The sequence below is a fragment of the Sphaeramia orbicularis genome, chromosome 5, assembly GCF_902148855.1.
Source record: "Sphaeramia orbicularis chromosome 5, fSphaOr1.1, whole genome shotgun sequence".
In the NCBI taxonomy this organism is placed as follows: Eukaryota; Metazoa; Chordata; class Actinopteri; order Kurtiformes; family Apogonidae; genus Sphaeramia; species Sphaeramia orbicularis.
The window spans coordinates 25,106,878-25,127,853 of record NC_043961.1 but is presented as its reverse complement, the minus strand read 5'-3'; the positions used below and the strand labels follow the sequence as shown (position 1 = coordinate 25,127,853).

The 20,976-nt window shown below is 38.1% G+C and overlaps 1 protein-coding gene and 2 non-coding genes across 3 annotated transcripts in view; 2 read left to right on the top strand and 1 right to left on the bottom strand.

The window, feature by feature from the left end:
- vstm2lb (V-set and transmembrane domain containing 2 like b) overlaps nucleotides 1-20,976 on the top strand; it is a 48,235-nt gene that overhangs the window by 6,217 nt on the left and 21,042 nt on the right. The gene's annotated exons all lie outside the window — the stretch shown is intronic.
- Nucleotides 2,768-2,841, bottom strand: trnat-agu (transfer RNA threonine (anticodon AGU)). Its single transcript has one exon. It is a non-coding gene; the product is annotated as a tRNA-Thr (tRNA).
- On the top strand, nucleotides 8,682-8,755 carry trnat-agu (transfer RNA threonine (anticodon AGU)). The gene has a single exon. It is a non-coding gene; the product is annotated as a tRNA-Thr (tRNA).

The following is a 20,976-nucleotide window of genomic DNA, read 5'->3' as shown; positions in this document are numbered from 1 at the left end:
GTGTATGTGCATAAAGTTATTATTAGACCTATATTACTGTGATTGCATAAAGGTAACACAATAGACAATAAAACTGTGGACAATAATCAAAGCAAATTTCAATCCAGTGACGGCCGTATTTTGTATCAGAAAACTGTTTTGTATTAAGGTGTGAGGATTGACTCTAATGTATCTATGAGTTGGAGTTAATTTGAGTAATTTTAGATTAGTCAAAAGTTTGTTGAGCATCGCTACAGATATATTATATACATAAATGAAATAATTCTACCTTATTTCACTGTCTGGGTGCAAATTAATGGAAGTACATGAAAACCATGATGTGTGTGTAAATAAAAAACAAAACAAAAACAAAACATTTGAACCACAAACCCAACAGTTTCTACACATAATGCAATATGCTGTTTAAACTTCCACATAATACTGCTTTACTAGTTCTTCTTTTGTTCTTCTTTAGGCTATTACTATCCAAAGAACCATCACCAGAGGAAGCACAACTTTCAGTCAGTCCACATTTTCCAAAACTGCATCCAAATAGTGGCATTTTTTACTAATGCACATACGAAAAATTAACATTTACTGGTCAGCAACTCAATTAAACAAGTCCATTTTCTCCTACCACCTGTGTTCCTTGTTGCAGTGTTCCTCTACTTTTCTCTGGTGTCATGAAGCTTAGTGTTGTGTGTGATGGCTTTTTGTTGTTGTTATCTGATTAGTGGCTCCGATGCGGATCTAGACGAAGAACAAGAGCGTCCACATTTTCGCATATATACAGATGAAGTGTGTCCAGTAATTACCTGTGGAGTGTAGCGGCCTAATTTGTCAAACTGGAGTTTCATAATGAATCACAAATCTTTTTTTCATTCTAACATAATAGTAATGCATCTGTGTGAATCAGATAAGACAGGAAGTCACAGCTGAAGGACTTATGGTAATTCTTTGTCATTATGTCTTCATCTCTGACATAAACTCACTAACCTTGTCACCTGTTTTAGTAACATTAATGCAGCAAACTACAGGTAAGTGCAATGCCAACATGCATCTGGAAAATACCGTAATTACCCAAGTAAACAGGCCATTAACAGCACATTTTAGGTAGGAAAAGCACTCTGACAGCACAGAATTTTTTCACAACACAATCTTTATGATTTCTCTGAAAAAGGTCGATTGTGGTATAAGATCATAAGATAAATCGGCCAGAATCACTTTTAAAACATGACTCTACTGTTCATACTCAGAAGTGACCACCACATCACACCACAGTGACGTGAAAAGGCTTCGGGTCATCTATTTTTGTATTCGGTGTTTAGGTTTGGAGTGAAAGAAGAGAGCTGCAGAAGGACAGTCTGTATTTTCAAATTCTGTTTTTACCCGATTCAGCTCCTGCAGCTTTAAAGCGCAGTGCAGTCTTGTCTTGCATGTGTTTTAATATTTATTCCACCCTCATGGATAATATAAATTGCATTAAAATGCTATCATGTCTTTGTTATAACCCTTGATCTGCCCAATAACAATTAATAATTCCTTGTTGATGTACCCTTTGGCTAATTATGGTCATTTTTTAACCGTTGATGCTAACATTAGGGCTGCAACTAATGATAATTTTAACAATCGATTGATCTGTAGATTATTTTAATAACTAATTGATTAATTGGATAAACACAAAAGACTTAATTCTCAAACACTGGTATTTAACCCAAAGCAATATAGGCTGCAGACAAGTCACTATTACGTCCCCGGAATGGCTTTAGGTATAGTTAGCAAGCACTAGCCTGCTACCTAGACTTGTTATGGCTAGAGATTAGCAAGATATAGTCTTGAACCAGCTCCGGTTATAAGCTATCAAACTAGCGTCATATGTATTAGTTCCAGTCAGTGATAGGTAATGTTAGTCTGGTGGCCTGGTAAACAGAGATGGATGAAAACGTTATAATTGCGACAATAGTATCTAGCTAGCGGGCTAAAGTAATCACGACACGAAGGCTACATTAAGCTAGGTTTACATTATTTTTGCGGTGGCCACTACAGCCCCATTTGGGATTTGGGCCATTTTTTTCTTCATATTCAATTTTTGTTACATAAACGGCGCGCTACGTTTCAGCCAACTGGTGCTGCTGTGGCCACCATGAACATAATGTAAACCTAGCTTTAAAAATCTGGCCCAGTATATGAAGCCCCAGCCATGCTGCTCTGTGTTTTCTTCTGTTACACTACAGACCGTGCAGCATGCCTCAATACTAACGTGCTCAAGACCCTACAAATCGACTGCCAAATTCATTGCCAGCTCTTTCAAGAATCAATTTGGATCAATTTAATCAATTCGTTGTTGCAGCACTAGTTAACATACAGTTAGGCAGCACAGAAATAAATTAGAAAAAAATTTGCCATGACGGTCACATTCTGAATAAAGAATGCATTAATAATAGTATCTTCCATTTATTGGCCCCGTGGTGTGAAAACATCTTTTTCTGCATCAATATTGGGGTTAGTTAGCCTTTGTGAATGAGGCGTTAAGATTACATTTTTTCCCCTCTTTGATGAAAATGTGCATCGATGCATCTTTAGTATTAAGCTCTCTAGGTAGCTACCTTAACTAGTTTAAATGTGTCAATCAGTGTGGACTTTAACCCCTAACTGGCCCACAGGTGATGCACCAGATGAACCAGAACTATGCTGCTGCGGCTTTAATGTGGAGTGGAATACTGACAATTGAAATGTGTTTTAAACAATAGGGATCTTGATTAGACTGAGAACAGGGGACATTTAGTGAAGGCACTGCTGGGATTTGAACCCAGGATCTCCTGTTTACTAGACAGGCGCTTTAACCAACTAAGCCACAGCGCCACACACTGGTAATAAATATTACTCAAACCCAAGTGCAATTTTAGTGCAGGAAAATATATGATAGTAATTTGATTAGTCAAGGTTTGCTTCCTGAATATGATAAAAATGGCTGAATCCAGATACTTCCTCACAAAAATGCAACCTGTTTGCTACTTGTAATATGTTCATTGTGAATTTGTTTCTTCAGTCATATATGACAAATAGTTTTACCGAGGAAGGAGTATTTTTGGATCTTATTTCGTCTTCAGTTCTTATAGCTCTTATAAATTCTCCTTAACATTGATTAAATTTCATGACCAAGTCACCAGCTCTGCACAACTTTAATGTAGCTCTGAGTTCAGTTCTCTCAGTCACTCACTACAGATTGGGAAAATCATCCCAAGTACCATGTCTTTCTTGCAAATGTCTGTCCCATCTCAAGGAAATGCAGCATCATTTATAATGTCCTCAGGAGCAGCCTACTCAGACAGCATAATGTTGTCTTTCATCCCTGGGGAGTCCAGATGGAGTACAGTGAGCATTCTCGAAAATGTCTTTGAGCTTCGGTATGTGTTGTCAACAACACATGCTTCTCTGTGTCGCCGCACACTGGGAGGATACACAGAAATAGCCTCTGAGTCTTGGGTCCCAAGGGCTATGAAAAATTCACTCCACAGGCCTGGAGAATCAGCCGCAACAGGCTGACAGCTGCTTGCTTGATTACCAGCTCCGTTCTTCTTTCATTATTTTACCTTCCACCTTGAATGGAGGCTGAAGGTCTCGCAGCAAGCGATTATTTCCCCAAGGAGACTGCTGTCTGTTTTGCCCACCACCGGTTCTGTACCAGACACAGCATTATTGACTTTCTGGCAAATTCCCAAGCCCCCAATTTTTTGTTTATCAGCATTGTGTTTTTTACACATTTGGTTATAGTCTGTACTACTGTGGAGCATTAACTGTGCTGTACAGAAAACACTGGCACGGTAAATCCGGGTGGTATTATTTTTTAGTTATAGCTTTTTAAATTAAACTACGTAACTCTAAAATAATTTCTAATTATAGACTGATTTTACAAGCTGCAAACATTTTCAGTTGCATTTGAAGTATCACATGTTGCTTTTTTTAGGTGTATAGTAAAAAGGTGGTTGGTGCAGTGTTTTTAGAGCTTGGATAACTTGCATTGGCAGCCCTTTCTCTGTGATAAATTACACCATTAAACCACTTCAAGAGTACTCAAACTGAGCTACAATGCATTACGCTGTGTTAGCCAAGCTTGTAACATGAGTAAATTTGTCATTAGACAGTAACTTAATAACACTGGCATGCAAATAGGGTTAGATAACTCCCTCATTCACAACTATTATCATGTCTGTCTTATACCACCGCACCTGCCCAGTTATAGACCTAATAATTAATAATTGATTGAGGGACCTTTGATTTTTTAACCATTAGTCTCCAAAGTGTTAACATGCAATTAGCCAACACTGAAATAAATGAGAAACACTCAGACTGCATCAACAATAACACCTTTCATTTATTAAGGACATCATTTTCTGCAACAATATTGTGGTTAATTGGACTGCGAAAAAGTAGCTCAGATTAATTTTAGCTTTCTGTGGTGCAGACACACATTGATACATCTCTGGTACTGATTGAACTTCCGATTAGATCTGTTTTTTTTAGGATTAGTTTTGCCGATATCGATCTGATACTGATCTGATACCAACTTTTTACTTTGAAATCTTGTTTAAATTTGAAGTCATTATTTATAGGTTATGCTATTATTTTACTAGAGATCACAATTGGGGTGAATGTGGAACCTGAACTAAAACAATTATGACTCCTTTGACTCTTAATAGCTTTAATATAATTTTTAAACTTTCCAAATTCATACTGTGGGCCAAATTACTGTAGAACCTTTGGCAGGCCGCTTTTGGTCCACGGGTTGTATGTTTGCCACTGCTGTAATGTGTCTATGGAATGATCCATCAAGGGATAATATGGGGGTGCGTTCTGTGCCATACATTAGTGATGCATGGATCAGTGGGTTACTCGAGGTTGGGTCAAAAGAATGTCAGTTTATTTGTGGGTCGGGTTGGCCATAAAGTCAAGATGAAACTTATAAAGGTTTTACTAATTCTTTTAAGTCTCCCACTGTTGTGCAGCTGATTTTCCTTTTCCCTACATTTGTAAACTTTAAAGGTGGGGTAGGAGATGTTTTCCTGGAGCATTTTTGACTATATTGCTTAAAATCCCCTTCACACCTTGATTACTAACACAAAAATTAAAAAAAATTTAGTCACCTGTGGAGTGGACAGCACTGAAAAAACACCATCCACTCATTTTGAGCGCCCACTCGAAATGATTGAACAGTGATATGTCTATCAAACTCAACTGCCATTTGCCATTAGGAGTTTTGAATTGTGTATTTTCAAAATGTAGCTTGCTCTAACCGTTTTTTTCCAAGATCTCCTACCCCACCTTTAATTTGAGGGGGCAGGGTGTTTGTTCACCCCCCCAGAACCGACCCCAGATTGGCCTGATCTCGTGACTAAATCCGATCTTCTAAAAAAATGCCAGATCGGCAGCCGATACCAATCTTTAGATCGGATCGGGACACCCCTTGTTCAGTGTGGACTTGCACTTACCCTAAGCCAGTGTATCCAACCACAGAGTTTTTTCCTTGCACTAAGCAAATATAACTTCCTGCAGTTAGTTACCTGTAGAAGCGTTTGGAGATCAAGATAAATTTCTGCAGTGCGTCTCTTTATTACTGGAGCGTTTTGTTGTTTCATGTGCCATTCCCTTGAGGCCTCCCCCATTATTAAAGCCATTCATCAAATTAGTGAAATACCTCTTCCCAGAGGGATTCTGTGCAGGGCTATTTACATTCACCTTGGTAAAAGTAACAATGTTAGCTGGATTTTAATGCCTTGGTATTTACAAAGCCTGCCTTTTTTTCTGAATGAATGATTTCTTTTCTTTAACACCCTATGGATGTCCTCACATTGAAGCATTAAGTTAATGACCCTGATTTTACTGGCTGTCCCCTCAAGGTGGCACCTTTTCTAGTGAGTAATGTTTGCATTTAACTCGAAGAAGGATTTCCACAACTGGCTATCAATACATCATTACAAATGCTTGGCGTGTTATTTATACACTATTTTTTTTCCTGTTGCTGTGTGCCCTTAAATTAATTCTTCTACAATGCACATGAAGTATAGAGGAAGCCTTTTGTTTTCAGTGCCAAGTTTTAGTTTCATTTCAGAAAAGGAAACTCAGTTAGTGATTTGGGATACGACTGACGGTAAGAAAAGGTCGACAGTAAGGAAATTAAAGAATGAGAAGCCGGCCTTATCCGCTTTTGTTTTTGACAAAGGAAAACAGAAGCTTCCTGGGTTAGTGACACTACAAGCTTGTCTCTCTCTCTCTCTTACTCATGGACAAGCAAAGATAGGGGTGTCACACCTCCTCCTCTTCCATACTAATAAGGCCTCTGTAATGTAGTCATCCTCAAACAGTTCAAGCTCCCTCTGTAGAAGAAAGCGACAGAGAAAGAGAGGATCGATGGACCGACTTCACACTGACACTCAGGCTAGATTTATCCTTCTCATTTTGCGTGCGACCTGAAGTGAGAAAATATTTAAGAGTGCTTGCTTTTGGGCTCGAGCTGTGTACATGCATTTGTTTATATATTTATGTCCTTCACAGTGATGGTTTTTTCATAATTTTCTCCCCTTTTCATATTTAATGAGTCTTTGGCGAGTAGCGAGCGGCCTCCTCTGTTTTCGCATGGCCTCAGTCGCATCGCCGCTCTCTGAGCAATATAGAGAAAATTGCCAAGGATCGTTTTAAAAATGCATGTACTGTACTTGCATCTTCAAACAAGGGTCCCTTGCCACTGCCAGAAGACAGTTCTAACAGTACTGCCTTTATGAAAATCTATACTTAGAAAAGGCCAATCCAAGCAATTTCATTCTGTGCCAGCTTTATAGCATTATAAATGAGACAACCCAGTGTGTGTCAGATTTCCCTGGAAGTCAATATTCACTTTAGAATTACACGTTTTCACTCTTTTTGCCGGTAGTTCATGGCCATGAAAATTTAGCAGTGGAGTCAGCTTTTGTGTTGATTTAGCAGTCTACCAAGGTTATGGGATTGATTTTCAGCAAAGCTACTGTGATTAAAGTCAGGAAACAGTTGGATGTCTGCTGAGCAGGCTTGACAGGGCCTGACGTCGGCACAGCACTGAGAGACTGTGTTTGTCAACAAGTCGTGTTTCACAGGCAGGTTGAAGAGGGCACCTGCATAGCAAATGAAAAGCAATTTGACAGCTGTCAGATCGATAAAGCTCAGAGGATGAAAGAGGATAACAGAGAAGGCAGGGCGGAGCATGAGTCAGTTGTGCTAATGACCTCGTAAATATGCATGAAATAATGAGTGCGTGCTTGGTGTGTGATTTTTTTCATTTTGATGTAGGATCAGTGTTCTGCAAGTTACTGATAATTAACAATTAATTAGTGTTAATAGTTAGTTAGTCTGAAGTAATTTGACTACTTTACCAAATACTGCATTATTAAAAGAAATTGGTTAGATGAAAAGTAACTTCCATAACTATTACAAATCACTTCAACCCTCTTAATAAACTGAAATCATGTATTAATTTTGAACAAGTTTAAAATGGTAAGAAACATTTGACAATTTGAACCCAAATTAATCTCATGAAAATTACTCAACCCTTAAAGACCCAGTGCTACTTTTGTGGCAGTTCCCAAATGAATTTTTCGTTATATTTAAACATTTTAAGTGATTTATCAATATTTATGATAATATTATCCTCTGTATTTTGCATTTTTCAGTGTAAATCATGTATTTTCCTACATTTATTTCACAGATCATGTAGATTTTCATAAAAACTCAGTAAGTTCAACAATTATTATATCAAAAACAGAAACAAATTGAAGAAAATGTGACTTTTTTTTTTAGCAAAATTATCAATAACTGAATATAAACTCAGTGTCTCCATCCACTGTCATTGATCCAATTCCATGGGTTTTACTGGTGAATCAATGTCATAGAAGATGATGGTGTTTCCACGTTCACTACGGAGCCTCTGAACGTCCAAATGAGTCATATGTAATGATCATGGGAAGATGAAAAACTACGTTTTATGTCAATTATTTACATGTATTGATAGGATTAGTGGATTAACAGGTATTAAACAGTTTAGATCAGTAGATGCTTTTGGTCGCCAGTGTAGGTTTGGGTCTTTATGGGTTAAAACAGTAACAGTAACTGAAATGATGCATTGCTGTAATTTAGCTGTTTTCTGACACTAGTTAATGGTTTACCAAATACATTGTTGTGAAATAAAAATAATTTGTGAAATTCTCTGTGTTTACGTGAAGTTTCCATTCTGAATATGACATTAGATGTGTAATGGCCACTAGGTTACCTTGGTTCGTTTGTTGCATTTGTCTTCTGGAACAGATTCATTTAAATATAATCACAAAAATTTGCAAAATTAAGATATGCTATTGTATTAATATTAAATGTTGTTAATTGGAAAATGAGTAGTGGAGTTACAGACTGTTGCTTACAATTTGAACTGGGCGATATTACTGGAAAAACACATTCACAATTAATATGCTACAATAAGCAAATAAGATACATTTCATATCTTTGTTGTGCAAGACAGAGGAGTTATCTTTATATATATATATATATATATATATATATATATATATATATATATATATATATATATATATATATATATATATATATATATATATATATATATATATTCACCAGCACTCAGGTTGCAGTTGCATTACTGTAGTAGTTCTTCTTGAAGGTGTGGCGCTGTGGCTTAGTTAGTTAAAGCGCCTATCTAGTAAACAGGAGATCCTGGGTTCAAATCCCAGCAGTGCCTTTAGCAAACTTCCCTGTGAAGGGTACTTTTGAAAAAGATATGAATTCTGATGTCCATATCCATAAAGTCCTTTAACACTGTCATCTACATTGAACTGGAAAAAAAATACACTCTGTTGTCCTTCATTTCTCTCCTCTCACTCCAAATCCAATCCCCAAACACAAAAACAGATTACCATTGGTGTGTAAATTTCACATTTTTTCACCAAGTGAAGCCTCACTTAATTGAACTAATTTAACAAATTTCTCAGCCCTACCTCCAACATAGTGAGACACATGTCATTGCACATCTTCTATACCATCTTGATGGTTTTACTTTTCTTACTTCAGAGGATAAACAAGATTAATTATTCAAAAATATATAAAACTTATTATTTCATATCTATCATTTAATTGAAGTTGTGAAATATTTCTACACCTTGATATTTTACATGAGCAATTGAGGAACATTCAGGTTGTGCTGTCACATTAATGCAGCCCATCACTTTTTACAATCCCATGTCAGATTTTGCTCCTAGGTGCAACTCATGAACTACAGACATCTGTCAAACACCTTTAACACCCCAGGTGTAAAAACACAGGCATGTTATCGTTACTGTAAGAGGCAATACTGAACTTTATTCTGAAAAGGTACAGATAGAGAGTAATTGTGAAAAATAGCAGCTGTGTGACGTGCATTTCATAGCAAAGCTCCTTCATAAAAATGCTTCCATGTATAAAAGGAACGTGCAAGTAAACAGCTATTTTGTCCCTTTGAATATATTCCATGCATTTTACATTTGTTTTTTCATTTGCATTCTGTAATCAAATCAGTTGAACTGAAAAAAAATTTAGATTAAAATGATGAGCTACCGGGTTGGTGAAAAGAATGTGATGCAGGGGACAAAGTGGACGTGTACTTGTGCTTAAAATATTACTGTACCAGGAGATGCTTGACTTTCAAGACATTTCAACACACAAGGACATTATTATGGACCTTTGATTTTATTTGTGCCTCTCATTTCCCTCAAGTTATTTTCTGTCATTTGTTATCATGGTCAAATTGGTCATCAGTACAGCTGTATTAGTAATTTGTATGGTCTTATTTAAATTACATCAGACAACTGTGGATGAATGCTTTGTGTTTCTCTTTTAAAGGTAATGTCACCACTTGTCTAAATGGAACTTGGTTAAACAACTGTTTGACATCGGTGAAATATATGACTTTAAGCAACTGATATTACACTGTTGCCCTATTGTTTTGATTCATCATTTTATTCCTATTTTTCTACACATCTGTAATCACCTTTGACCAGGTACAATGATTGCATACTGAGTCCCAGTTACACTTTATCTATCAAGAATAAATCACATGGTCACAATCATTTCCTGAAAAGAGGTAAAAAAAAAAAACCCATTTTATTTCAACTTTATATGCAAGTAAACAAATTGTACTTGAAGGTCCAAATCTGAACACATGCTGTAGCTCCCTGTTGTAACCACAAGCAAAACATGTTCTTTATTTTCTGATGGTTAATTGTCTGACGATCACCAAGCAGGATTACCTCTTTAAATCCGAAACTATTAAAGAAATAAAACAGCATGAACTCAAATATCAACAGTACATTGTCTTGCATTCATCTCACTGAATGTGACAACTGTTAAAGACCCTAAAACCCTAAATGTAGATGTGTTCAACCATTGCAATCATAGTCAAATTGAGTTGAACACAAGCTCATTGACTAGTTGTTCCCAAAGGGGGAGGGGGGTTCTTCTTGCTTTAGTTCTTGTGAAATGACTTCATCAGTGGTAAACGTGTCAAATATGGTCTAAAAGCAGCAGTAAATCTCATTTCTTTGGGACATTTGAGGAACTAAGGATTGGCACAAGGAGATACAATTGAAAATGTTAATGATAAAATGACAATAAATATATGAACAGATTTAGAATAAATATTCCCTCAAATTTTAAAGCTGATTTATGGTCCTGTGTGAAAGTCAAAGAAACATATGGTACCTTTTGGTTTGGATTCTTTCTGATCAGAACATGACAAACACCTGCCAAAGTCGAATATTGTAGAAATCCTATTGTTATTAAAATAGGCATGAGTAAAATTAGGTCTGCAAAATAAACCCAAAAGTCTGTCATGATAACAGTATTATCACAATATGAAATATTAACACATTAGCCTGTATATTGATATTAATAATTCTAACTAGCCCAGTCTTTCTTATTATTGTTATTATTTCTAATAGCAGCTCTAGGGTGTTTGCATATACCCACAATAATCCAGCTGTCAGCCCTGCGATGAACTGGTGACATATCCCCACCTTGGCCCATAAGTAGGGATAGGCTCCACTGACCCCCGTGACCCCAGTGAGGATAAAGCAGGCTCAGAAAATGAATGAATGAATAATCCATTTCAGTGTGTCTTTGTTTCCACATTTTGCCTGCAAACAAATCCATGAACTAACCTAAAAATATGATAAATTCCAAGAAAGTAAGAACTACCCTTGATGAGTGTCTTAAAATGAAATTGCAGGAGTAAAAACTTGCAAAAAAACTGCAGATTTATCACTTTTTAATGCTTTACAACACACACAGGCCACTTCCCAGACATTTATTTTCATTTGTCAGTTTTCTCTGTTTTTCTTCTTTCCTTTCCTCTCTCATCTATTGAGGAAAACAGTTTCCACTTTGTCTTTTAATCGTTTATGAATTGCTGTGATTCCTTGTGCTTTGCTGATGATGAGCTTTGAGGAAATCTATCACATGGTTAAATGTTGCAGGATAATATGCATGCCCTTTGTGTCACATTATGCTGCTTCTATCTTGTCCATTTTCTTCCATTAGGCACACATTTTACCTTATGTTTTACATAATACATGCAGCAGAAACACGCAGTGGCACCATTACACATTTTATCATGCAGTTCAGATCCACACAGCTACACTTCCACTCAAACTGAAGGTTGAAAATCAGCCACAGGGCACCACACACAGTGAAACACACACTCAGGGTATGTCCCCCAGGACGCCCAACACCTGCCAGAGCCAGCGGGCGAGGCTCCAAGAGATGTAAGAAGCTACTCTGAGAGTGTTGGAAGCATCTCTTTACCATAGAGCCAACAGATACAGACTGCCCACTCAGCGAGAGAGGAGGAGGAGAATGTAAGGAAGGGAACTAAATTAAAGGAGGAAAGAAGATGAGAGAATGAAAGTGGTCTGATTCGCAAGAAAAGAGTTGGTAGAAGGAACCTCTAATAGGTAGAAAGTCTGAGTGAAAGGGCAATAGAATAAAGCAGGAGGAGTTAGAGATTGCTTCCAATAATACAAAGCTTGAGATTTGTGGGAGATGTTACTGAGCTGGAGGAAAAGAGCTAAGAAAGGATTTCAACTATAGAGAAAGAAAGAGAAAGGTGGAAAATTGAGAAAAATCTTACGTTTGCAGAAACGGGGGTCTTATTTGCTGCTTGGGGAAATGGGAAAATGCAGGAATTTCCTTGCAGCTATAAGCCTCCCTGACTGAAGCTGTGGACTCCTGAGTGTATTTGAGGACTCCCTGTGCAGTTTTATCCTTGACTTGACTTTGGCTTCACACATTGTGGTTTCAAATGGCTGTGGAGGCGATCCTGCTTTGTTAATGCAGTCCTTCCTTTTGCCCTTTGCTGGTTTTAAATGGTAGAAAAGCACTGTTATGTGTGTCTGTAAATGAATCATGTCGAATATTTTTAAAAAGAACATTGTGTTTTTAGAAAGGATGTCTTTTTAAGTAGACAATCCTGTAAAACTAAAGCCATTATCAACTCACTCATTAAAAGGGACACAGTGGTTGTCATTATTTTCTGTCTTATATAACATTATAGCGTCTGACCTGTTTATTCAAGTTGATGAGCTTCATCTCAATTTATACCAAATCCACTGTTGCTAATGAACAGGTATATATGTTATATTTACCCATAAACACCCAGTGCCACTTTTGAAGCTGTTCCCAAATTAATTTTTCTCTCTATTTAACCTTTCTTAAGTGATTTATCACCATTTCTTATAATATTATCCTCTGTATTTTGCTTTTATTCAGGGAAAATCTGATATTTTTCTATTTTAAATTTACTGATCATGTAGATGTTCATAAAAGCTCAGATTAAACTTGAGGGGTTTTATATCAGAAACAGAGACAAATGTAGAAAATGTGACTTCTTCAGTTAAATATATCATTAACTGAACATAAAAACAAGTGTCTCCATCCACTGTCATTGATCCAACTCTATGGGTTTTACTGGTGAATCAGTGTTGTAGAAGATGACGGTGTTTCAACGTTCACTGTGGAGCCTCTGAACGTCCAAATGGGTCATATCTGATGACCATGAAAAGATGGCAAACGGTATTTTACACCAATTATTTGCATGTATTGATAGGATTAGTGGATCAACAGGTATTAATAATTTTATATCAGTAAATACTTTTGGTCACTGGGGGATGTTTGGGTCTTTAATGGATTATGACAGTGTTTCTCAAACTGTGGGATGGAGGTTGGCCAGGGGGGTCATGGGATCACTCCTGGGTATTTTTTTTCTTCAATTTAAAACATGTAGCAGGTGGAACTAATGTTTTGGAGCACCCTGGACTCATTTTAGGGACGTACAACAAACCAATCTACTGCCATGGTGATCTGTCACTAGACAAAGGGTTTAGGTTTGGAGAATGGACAAGGATTTGACTGGAAAAGAAAAATGTGCAATGTTTCTGTTTTTGCACAGTTAGTACAGTTTGCATTTAAATGTTCTGAGATGTGCAATGCAAATAGGTTCATTGCAACTACTGATATTGTTAAAATGTTCATCTTTATTACCAAAATTTGTTTGTTGTGTTAAAAAAAAAAAAAGTAACTTTATTGTCATAGTTGTAAGATAATTGTAAGATAATTTCCTATTTTTATTTGGAAAAATGTTGTCTCGGAGCAGCCTTGTTGAATTTATTTGTATTGTTCAAGCAAAAATTTAAGTTATTTTTAATTTGAAAAAAAATTATTCAAGGAAAAGTAAAACGTACTGTTACAATATTGATGTTTCTTTCACTAAAAGTTATAATTGCACCACTGTTACAATGTTGTTGGGATTGAGGGGGGCCTGGAGATTTTTCGTCCTCCAAAGGGGGGCCCAGACAGAAAAAGAAAAAGAATTACAGCATTAAGAGATGGTCGATTATCAGCATCATGGTTTAAAACTACATCTATCTCATACATATACCATCTGAACCGGTGACCGAGGGGCTGATGGATGTAACCAGAGGCTTTTCTCAGAAATTCATCAATTTTGTCAAAAACTGGAGGCTGCTGTAGCGCTCTGCTCTACATTTGACACAACTCATCTAAGCACTTCTGCCACACAGCTAGAAGGGTCTCTGTTTGATTCCCACTCGGACCACCGGCTCATTTCTGTGCTGATTTTTGCCTATTCCATTCTGTCATTGTCCTCTGGTTTCCCCCACCATCAAAAACAGGTATACATCAGTAAATTCTCTTGTTCTTCAGAGCTGGGTACTGATGAAGATCTGGAGTCGGTCCCTGAGCACCTTCAGTGGCAGCTCACAGCTCCTGATATGCTAATCGCTAATGCTAATCCTAGGTGCTGTGTGCATAAGGGTGGTGGGTAAAATGCAGAGACTGTAATTAAGATAAAATGAGTTAACCTTTACCTAACCATTCTGCAGCTCTCTATTCAAGGTCAGATTCATTTAATGTATTTCAGCCCATTTTCAATTCAATATCGCAGTTGTATTGATTCACCCAAGTCTGTACATCATGTACATCTATTCATTTTTTCTGTTTTAGATGGAAATGAACCTTATAACATGGAGAGAATGGTTTTGAGGGCAGCAGTTTGCAGTAGGGATGTCCCGATCAGATCTAACGATCGGTATCGGCTGCCGATCCAGCATTTTTTAGAAGATCGGATTGGATTTAGTCATGAGATCAGGCTGATCTGGGTCCGGTTTTGGGGACGGTAAACAAACATCCTGCCCCCTCAAATTAAAGTTTCTGAAGGTAGGGAAATGGAAAATTAGCTGCACAACAGCGATAGTCTTAGAGGAATTAGTAAAGCGTCTACAAGTTTAACTTTCACTTTAAGGCCCAGTAGTGATGCGCATGGAATTATTTGACCCGCCCCAACCCAACCTGCACATCACTAATGAATGGCACGGAACGCACCCCTATATAATACCTGGACGGACCTGTTCATAGATGCACTACATTAGTGGCAAACATGCAGCCCATGGGCCAAAACCCTCTTGCCAACGAATCTAATTTGTCCCACAGTATGAATTTGGAAAGTCCAAAAATTGTAGTAGAGTTAATAAGAGTCAAAGGTGTCATATTGGTTTTAGCTCAGGTTCCACATTCAGACCAGTTGTGATCTCATGTAAAACTAGAAGCACTCGGAGAGCGCAGACCTCCACCAAGGCAGATCAGTGCGCCGGATTTGGATGAAAATTTCAGGAAATGTTGATACTGGCACAAGGAAAAAATGATAAAATTTTGGTGGTGATCGAGGGCGGGGGGGCCACTGATCTGCCTTGGCGGAGGTCTGCGCTGTCTTTTGTAGAAAAGCACTCATAGAGCACAGACCTCCGCCAAGGCAGATCAGTGCCCCCCCCACCCCACCCCCGATCACCACCAAAATGTAATCATTTGTTCCTTGTGCCAGTATCAACATTTCCTGAAATTTTCATCCAAATTCGTCCATAACTTTTTGAGTTATCTTGCACATTGACAGACAGACAAACCAACGCCAACAAAAACATAACCTCCTTGGCGGAGGTAATAATAGTATAATAACCTATAAATAAAGACTCCAAATTAAATACAAATTTCATTGTAAAAAGTCAGTATCAGATCAGTATCAGGTATCAGCAAAACTAATCCTAAAAAAATCGTATCAGAAGCAAAAAAAATCCAGACTGGGACATCACTAGTTTGCAGAGCATTTTCCTGTTTAACAAGCCGGTACATCATGTAAGTATTCAGAGTTACTTAAATTATGTACCCATAAATGTGCAGAATACTTTAGTGGCCAACACCTGTTAGATCTACGACACAGATACATCGCAGACTTGAGTTCAGACTGTTGTTTCGGATATTTTCCCTAATGTCTTTCTTTGTGCTTGGTTCTTTGACTGTGTGTCCCACAAAGATCTTGTCTGCAGGAACGCAGCCTGTTCAAAGTGACAGATGCTGCCGTCTCTGCTCTGCTTCTGGCTGTTGATACTGTTTCTGGATGACAAAAAGTGACACTGCCTGCATTGAATATTGAGAAAACTCAGATGATTGAAACGCAATCCTGTGTTGTGTCTCTCATGCTTTTCATGCACAGCGAAGTTCACAGCTTCTGCAGGCTTTGGCTGAGCTATAATACAATATGACTGAACACCTGAATTCAAGGTATTATGATAAATGTGGTTAGAAGTCCCTGTGTGCTCTTCAGTAACTCGCTGGGACATGAAGTTCCAACAGTGAATAATAAGATGTGAAGAAATACAAAATAAATAGGACATTGATAAGGTTTCACTTAAACAGCAGAATTTATACAGTCGCAGAAAACATTATCAGACCACCCTTGTTTTCTTCAATTTCTTGTTCATTTTAATCCCTGGTACATCTAAAGGTACATTTGTTTGGACAAATATAATGATAACAACAAAAATAGCACATTAGACTTTAATTTAAGAGCTGATATTTAGCCATTTTCCATGTTTTCTTGATAATAACTAAAATCACTTAAGTTCTTACATCAATAGCTATGGCATTGTACTGACAAAAACAGTGCTTTTAGGCATTTCATGTTTTCTTTTCTGTCTGTTTTAGTCACGATACACACAGGAGTTAGTACTTGATTGCATAACCATTGTTTTTGATGACTTTTGATGGTCTAATAATTTTTCCGTGACTGTATATATGTAAAGATGTAAAAAGTGAATGAATTCCATTATAAAAAGAAAAACATAAAAAAGGAGAAAACTATCAGAAAATTAAAAAAAAAAAAAATCGGTGTAGAAATCCTACTTTAGCTCCACTTTGTTCTCTTAATGGTTTTTGGTTTTTAAATGCCTGTAATTCATCTTCTGTCAAGTATTTATATAATCTGACTATTATAGAATATATAATTGGCAGGAGAAGAATTGCAGCCCACGCTTTGTAATAACTTTTAAGACAAATGTGAGCTCCTCTGATATATATATATATATTTTTTTTTATAAAAGCTTATATGTCTGCTTAAATTACAGTTTGATTTCTAGATTATTAAACCGCACACCGTCAGTGATTTCTCTGCCGTTTAAGGTGCCATTTAAGGTGTGAATCATCACCATCTAAGTGCATTTAGTTTGGGAGACAGGAAATTGTCTTGAAAATGCATTGAACTGAGTAAGAAAGGTTTTATTCTTAACACAGAGGGAGATCTATACAATGTGACACACATCAGGAAACTCACATGTAGCCTCTGTTACTAAGAAAAGTGGTATTTTATTTCACTTTGATCAAATAGATGCAGATGATTAGGTGATTCATCCATGTTTCATAACAATAACACGACAGATTGTCCGCACATTCAGTATTAAAGTCATTGGTATAACTGAGCCAGCTTCAAATGAAATCCATAAATCTTCACCTTCTAAATGTCATACATGTACCGTCTTTTAATTCATTGAATATGATGCTCATAGATATGTTTTTCTGTTTCCTCATCAGTTTTTCTACTGTAACTTGTGAAGTAGTACAGGTTAGGGATGTAACGATTACCGGTATAACAATAAACCACAGTAAAATTCCCGACAGTTAGTATTACCGTTTAAATAATAATTATCATAATAACCGTGTTTGATTACCGCACTTTGAAAACTCACAGTACTGCTCATTTCCTAGAGAAGCAGCAGCATTCCAGGCGTGCATGCCAGTTTGTAATGTTTGGCCTCTGAAAACATGGCTGAAGGCACCTGCATGGAGAGCACTCCAGAGATTCAGGGACAGCATGGTCCTGCACAGACCTGGTCCGAGCACAGAGAGAGAGAGAGAGACAGGTTCAGAGCCCTATAAAGAGAATTACAACATGCTTTGATGTCGCCGCTCCAGTGATCACAGGGTTCATGTCGCTGGCTGATGTTCTGTGACGCTGCGCTCATTGGCTGATGTTCTGTGACAGTTTGCTCTCATTGGCTGCCGTTCTATGACAGTTCGCTCTCATTGGCTGCCGTTCTGTGACCCTGCGCTTTCATTGGCTGACGTTCTGTGACGGTTCGCGCTCATTGGCTGCCGTTCTGTGACCCTGCGCTCTCATTGGCTGACGTTCTGTGACGGTTCGCGCTCATTGGCTGACGTTCTGTGACGGTTCGCTCTCATTGGCTGCCGTTCTGTGACGCTGCGCTCCCATTGGCTGCCGTTCTGTGACCCTGCGCTCTCATTGGCTGCTGTTCTGTGACGCTGCGCTCTCATTGGCTGCCATTCTGTGACGCTGCGCTCATTGGCTGACGTTCTGTGACAGTTCACTCTCATTGGCTGACGTTCTGTGATGGTTCGCTGTCATTGGGTGCCGTTCTGTGACCCTGCGCTCTCATTGGCTGACGTTCTGTGACGGTTTGCGCTCATTGGCTGACGTTCTGTGACGGTTCGCTCTCATTGGCTGCCGTTCTGTGACCCTGCGCTCTCATTGGCTGACGCTCTGTGACGCTGCGCTCATTGGCTGACGTTCTGTGACAGTTCGCTCTCATTGGCTGACATTCTGTGACGGTTCGCTCTCATTGGCTGCCGTTCTGTGACGCTGCGCTCATTGGCTGACGTTCTGTGACAGTTCACTCTCATTGGCTGACGTTCTGTGATGGTTCGCTGTCATTGGGTGCCGTTCTGTGACCCTGCGCTCTCATTGGCTGACGTTCTGTGACGGTTTGCGCTCATTGGCTGACGTTCTGTGACGGTTCGCTCTCATTGGCTGCCGTTCTGTGACCCTGCGCTCTCATTGGCTGACGCTCTGTGACGCTGCGCTCATTGGCTGACGTTCTGTGACAGTTCGCTCTCATTGGCTGACATTCTGTGACGGTTCGCTCTCATTGGCTGCCATTCTGTGACCCTGCGCTCTCATTGGCTGACGTTCTGTGACGGTTCGCGCTCATTGGCTGACGTTCTGTGACCCTGCACTCTCATTGGCTGACGTTCTGTGATGCTGCGCTCCCATTTTCTGACGTTCTGTGACGCTGTGCTCTAATTGGCTGCCGGTCTGTGACCCTGCGCTCTCATTGGCTGCCGTTCTGTGACGCTGTGCTCTCATTGGCTGATGTTCTGTTACGATGGACTCTCGTTGGCTGACGTTCTGGGTAGCTGTCTCTCTCTCCCTCTCTCTGTCTCCATATCTCTCTCTCTCTCTCTCTCTCTCTCTCTCTCTCTCTCTCTATCAGATGACATGTTTAACGCACATTTTTATGTTTGATGTTCACATGTTAATATTTGAATGTTTTTGCCAACAGAAAGTACATTATGCCTATTATTTTATTTATTTATTTTCAAAATACAACTTCGTTAAATTATTGTGTAAGTACTTTTTGAACATTTTGAGCACAATTTCAACAATATCACAATAATAATGATAACCATGATAATTTTGGTCGCAATAATTGTGATATGAAATTTTCATATCGTTACATCCCTAGTACAGGTTCTTTACAGGATTCTGCAAGGCTGTGAAATCTTACACACTAACAGACTAAACTACAGATAAATCATAAAATGTTAGTGTCCCTGGCAGATTAGTGAATGTGTTGTCCCATGTAGACCCTAGAGCAGGGGTGGGCAGTTAATCTTCTTACGGGGCCACATGAGAAACTTTAACAGTTGTTAAAGTCCAGATCAGTACACTTGCAGATCTACTCAATATCTCTATAAAAACAGTAAATTAAACAATACAATGAGACAATGAAAATGTGGAGCAGAGAACACAACTGTTTAATGAATATTCACAAAAACATTTTCGAAAATGTGCAAAACCAGCTCCACATTAACTTTACATGAAACACAATAAATGCATCCAGCTTTGTTCCTTTGCATATCTCAGTTCCTTTTCTTTTTCTTTACCTCTGATTTTAGTGAAGAAATACTTAGAAGTCCATGTCTTGTTAAAAGCTCGGCATTCTGAATCAGTCTTTCTTTTTTTGATCGAGCCTTTGTTGTAGCAGCTTCTAAACTATGGAAGGATCTGCCTCTCCATGTCAGACAGGCCTCCTTTCTGTCTGTTTTTAAATCCCTTCTTAACACGTATCTTTTCTCCTTGGCTTTTGACACCATGAGAGATGTTTGAATGTATTATTTTTTCTTATTCTATCCTTTTATTTAGTATTTGATATTGGTTCATTGTTCTTATTGTTTTCAATTGTACAGCTTTTTATGTCTTTGTAATATATTCTTGTATTTTATTCTTTTATTTTGGTTTTATTTATTCTTCTGTACAGCACTTTGGTCCACTGTGGTTGTTTTTAAAGTGCTTTACAAATAAAGTTGGATAGGATTGAATTTTTGGCGTTAGCTGACTGAAACTGAAACTGACCAACAAACCAATCAGTGCATAAGTTTTATGCTAAGTGCGGAAAGTACATTCGAAAAAAAATTTATTTATCAGATCCTTCAAAATAAAAGCAGTGCCATCGTATTGGTTGCATCTATTACAAGGATGTATATTTGTATTGGCTTTTTATGTGCCAATGACCTCCTGCGGGTCAGTTATCAGGCCGCATGTGGCCCGTGGGCCGAACAATACCCAGATCTGCCCAAGAGTAAATAATGAAAACAAGTGGTGCCAGGCACAACAAACCCCGCCCCTCACACATATTGTATCTTATTTTGGCATCGGTCATGTCTATGCGTGTGCTGATGTCAGCATAGCGATTGCCTCTATATATATGCCAAGTCTGAAGTAAACTGAAAAAAAATTGAAGTTTTTATAGACATTTGAAATTTCGCCCATTATAAGTGAATGGGAGAAGAAAAATTCATTAAAAATTTGAACTTTGACCTACTTTTCCCAAAATGTAACTACGTCTATTCTGGGTCACTGGCAATATATAAACTCAGTTTGGTATGAATTCAACAAATAGTTTTGCTGCTACACACATTTGAAATTTTGCCCATTATAAGTAAATGGGAGAAAAAGATTTTAAAAATTAATTGAAAAAAATTTGAACTTTGACCTACTGTTCCCAAAATGTA